This window comes from Nicotiana attenuata, unplaced genomic scaffold, assembly GCF_001879085.1.
Source record: "Nicotiana attenuata strain UT unplaced genomic scaffold, NIATTr2, whole genome shotgun sequence".
Classification (NCBI taxonomy): Eukaryota; Viridiplantae; Streptophyta; class Magnoliopsida; order Solanales; family Solanaceae; genus Nicotiana; species Nicotiana attenuata.
Window position 1 is genome coordinate 6,483 of NW_017681511.1, and position 4,709 is coordinate 11,191.

Genomic DNA, 4,709 nt, shown 5'->3' on the forward strand with positions numbered 1-4,709 from the left:
CGGAGTTTAAGAAAAGAAAGAAGACTTTTGAACTTGTGGTGTAAAATGAGGCACATATATTTTGTGTGGCTATAAATCATTGCAAAAAGGTAAATTGTTTCCAAATAGGGAAAGGGGTCATTCTTTTTGGCACGGACTAAAAAGGAAATAGATTCACATAAATTGAAATGGAGGGAGTAATAGTTATGAGGGACTTTCTATTGTTTTCCTGTAAACCATGTGCTGTAGTATATGGGCCGGTAGTGATCTCTGTGGTTAGGGTTATTCTTTCTAATATCATTTTTTGATAATCTTTCAATTGTTTCCTTATAGAAAAATCATTTTTCATAAAGATAAGTATTTCAAATATTTTGACTGTAGAAGAACAATTTAAAATTGGAAATAGTGAAACTTGCAAGGATGGCTTTTGTCAGAGTTGATGTTGGAAATCTATTGATACCACTTTGCTACCCAAGAATGATATACTCATGCGGTCATGCCTATGCTGCCATGCTTGCTTGTTATGAATTATTATCTGAGATTCTTTCGAGCACTAGTTTGCTCATGCAGGAAGGTTCTTTGATAAATTCTACGCTAATAATCAATGCCCTTTATAGGGACAACCTGCTGATAAGGAAGTCAAGGATGCTCCTCCTGGAAATCGTTTAAATGCTGTGATCGAAAAGATTGAACGCCTATATGTGGTATGCATTTGTTGTTTACTCTTTGTTATACGCCTATATATATGTATGTGCGTGTGTGTGTGTATTGAAAGACTCTTCCTGCCATCTGCATGATCTCTTTTTGCTTAGTCTTATTATTTTGCACTTGATCTGCTAATTACTCATTATGTCTTTTAGGGCAAACAAAGTGATGACGAGGAAGATCTTAATGATTTCCCAGATGATGATGAATATGACACTGAAGATTCTTTCATAGATGATACTGAGCTGGTTGGTCACATCATGTTCTTTAACTTTATCTACCTTATACGAATATCTATTGTTTTGTGTTATATCCTAATGATTTTTATAAGCCTCGTGAATCTTTTATGGAACTTTGTGCAGATGACTTTATATGTTGTAGTCAAAATACCTTGTTTCTTGTTATGCAGGATGAGTATTTTCAGGTTGATAACTCAGCAATAAAGCATGACGGGTTCTTTGTCAATCGCGGAAAGTTGGAGCGCATGTGAGTTTTCTTTCTTTGTATTTTTTTGGCATTGCATTCTTGCACTTCCTTGTGGCTTAATTGTTGGTTATAAGTGGTGAAGCTTATAACAGTTAAATCATTTTCTTCTTCCTCCATTTTTGTCGAGAGGCAGCATCCGAATAGAACTGCTACTCCTTCTCCACCCTGCCAAAGAATACAGCAAAAAGATTTGCTACAAAAACCTGGTTTCAAATCTGAAAATACGAGGTACAAAAAAAACTGAAAGAATATATATATATATATATATATATATATATTGGGCCTGAGGCCGCAGTTTAATATTCAGTTAAGCAGGTTGTTCATCATTTAGAAGAGGGAGTATTCATATCCTTACTTCCTTTATTCAGTTCAGTTATCAGTTATCTTTTCAGTTATCTTTTCAGTTATCAGTTATCAGTTATCAGTTATCAGTTATCTTTTCAGTTATCCGTTCAGTTACCAGTTCTCACTTCACTTTCAGTTTCAGTAGTTATCATTTCAGTTATCAGCTTAGTTTCAGTTTCAGCATTTATAATTCTTTCTTTCAGTTGCTTTACATACCAGTACAATTCAAATGTACTGACATCCCTTTTTGCCCGGGGCCTGCATCTCACAATGCAGGTAATGATTAACAGGTTGCCGATTCAGAGCGCTAGGATTCTCGTACCAGCTAATTTGGTGATCCCCAGTTCTTTCGGGGCATTATCATTACCTTACAGTTTTCAGTACTTAAAGGCAATCAGTATTTTCAGTATATTATTAGAGGCTTCATAGACTAGAGTAACAGTTAGACAGAGTCACAGACTTTTCATATTAAGCCATGTTGGCTACAAATATATTTCAGAATTGTATTAGTATTTCCGCACTTTGATTTATATCATCCACAATTTTCAGTATATCAGCATGTGTTAGCTTATCTTCTGCATTCAGTATGTTATGATACCACATGTTGATTCAGCCAGCCAGTTGGTTCGCTCGGTCACATGTAGTCGGGCACAGAGTGTCGTGTTACGTCCAGGCCCAGGTTCGGGGCGTGACAAAGCTTGGTATCAGAGCACTAGGTTCAAGAGTCCTAGGGAGTCTATGAAGCCGTGTCCAGTGGAGTTTTCTTTATATGTGTGTGCCGGCCACTCATATAAATGGTTAACTACCAAGACATTCAGGATTGTCTCACCTCTTTCTACTCTAGATCGTGCCATGAAACTTAGAGCAATAGGTAATCTTCTTTTCCTATTGAATTCCAAACGTATTGGATGCCCAAGCGGCGCGCATGAAAAACCTAAGGTCCTAGAGAGGATAATTGCCCATTGGGGTATAATTATGAAGTACAGCTTGGTAAATATGACACTTGAGAGGATATCAAAAGTGGGATGCAATGGATACAAGTACACATTAGAGCATAACCTTTTCTGAAAGTACAAAAACAGTTATGATGTCTCATGGTTATTAGTTTACCTTAGTTACCAGTTATACAATCTTTCAGTTAGCAAGTTTATGGTTACGCCAGTATTCGGTTATATGTTTACCAGATCTCCAATTTTCAGTGTATCAAAATTTTCATAGACTTGTGAGTATACAGTGAGGCATATGGATGCTCAGAGAGTATGTAAGTAACAGTGATTATAGCAAAATATTCGCATGTTTTAGGGATTAAGACCCAAGACTCATTGGATGGTGCATAAAGTGATTTATCAGATATGTATGGCAGTGTATCCGTATGTCAGACCCCACGGTGTATCAGGTTAAGAATTCAACCGCAGCGGGCATAGGATTGATCACTATAGTTTTGGACAGAAAAGAGCCTAAGGGAAATGTAGCTAAGAATAATATGATGTACGAAATAAGAACTAAGAGCAGGCAACATTGAATTTTAGGGAATGATTTTATGTCGTTTAGATTTATTCAAATCAGAACTAGAAAGTACCATGTTAGTGAATTTATATACGAAGTGGCTATTATTGTGAGATAAAAGATATGACAGTTCCCCTTGATATGACTATGTGTTTAGGTTGGAGGTTTATAGTCTGAAGTTATTTTGAAGTGTATGGAAAGCTTGGGGTTAGATATTCCAATTTTGTTAAGAAAAATGAACTTTCCCTAAGTGCGATTCATGTGCATGGTTCAAAAAGAATGATAGCGTGCGGCAAAAGAATATGATCGGATGGCGAGGAAAGTAAGGAGTAACCTTATGCTCCACTTTAGTTATTCAAAGCAGAGCAAGAAAACATGATGCTAGCAGGGGGTTAGTAAAAGAATAGTAAATAAGTTTGAGTAAATACAGTGAATTAGCAATTTCAGTAGAGCTAGTAGAGGTAAGATTTGATTCACTTAGCCGGGTTAACTCTAGTGAGTGGATGATAGTTTGAAACCGAACATGTGTTAGAACCCAAAGAGTTTAAGCCCGAAGTACAGTAACAGTGGAAAAAAAATATAGCTAGTAGTAAAAGAGCAAGCAGTAGAAGAATAGCTTTTAGGAATTATCGAAATGTGGTTTCTCCAAGATTGACAGTGTGAGCAGAGTTAGATTATTAAGATTGTGTATGATAGTTGTGAATACATTAGCTTTCCGTCATGTGAATAATTTAGTTTTTCCTATCTCAGAAGTAAGTTGGAAGATGAGTCGTTATTGGGGTAGAATGGAAGGAATTGCAAAAAATAAGGAAAGTTATTCGGATCCCAACAAAAAGAGAAGGATTCACAAGTATAAGACTTTTGGTCTAAGGGGGTGATGTGAAAACCATCAGTAAGTGCAGTTAGAGATCTGAAATTCGAATAGTAGCATGGGATATGAAAAAGAAAACTAGTTCGGTAATGATGGAAAATTGTATAATTACCACAAGGATTATGCTTAGCATGTGTAAGAAAAACAAGTGAGTAGAATGATCACCGAGTTTAGTCATTGATGATAAAGTGATCACAGAAAGCTATAAAATCATGCCCAGTTATGTATCACGAGGGTAGTGCCATTGCACAAGACTCTAGTCTTCGGAGTACTAGTTAAAGACTTAGCTCACAACAATTCTATAAGTGTTTTCAGGAAATTCTTAAAAAGATAAAGTGTGGGAAGTATAACTCATGATTGAGGTAGATAAGAGAACTCTGGTAAAAGAAGTTCGCCAGCCAAGATAGGAGTTCGACTTCGGGCTCTAAAGATGACGGAGTTGTTGTCTAGAAAAGGACTTGTTCCCCCTTAGTAGTCGTTGTGAAGGAGAAACAACTTGATGATCCCTACGTGTTGCAGTTGAAGAGGAGATTCACAAGTATAAGATGATGGCTTTTGAATAAGGGGGAGATGATAGGACTTTGAGGTACTAGGACAGATTGTGTGTCCCAGTAGATGGACTTAAAGAGGGAAGATCGTATTAGAAGCCCATAATTCTAGGTATTCTTTCCATCCAGGTTCCCAAATATGCATCATGACAAGGAGATTTATCGGTTGAACGACACGAAAAAGAACGTCGTAAACTTTATGGCCAGGCAGAGCATTTTATTTAAGCAGTTGAGGATATGTCCTTGATGTTAAGAGTAATTGGGATGAT

The 4,709-nt window shown here is 36.7% G+C and overlaps 1 long non-coding RNA gene across 1 annotated transcript; it reads left to right on the forward strand.

The window, feature by feature from the left end:
- Positions 1-575: 575 nt before the first annotated feature.
- On the forward strand, positions 576-1,174 carry LOC109221949. The gene is made up of 3 exons (XR_002067337.1): positions 576-683; positions 840-932; positions 1,094-1,174. It is a non-coding gene; the product is annotated as an uncharacterized LOC109221949 (long non-coding RNA).
- Positions 1,175-4,709: the final 3,535 nt, after the last annotated feature.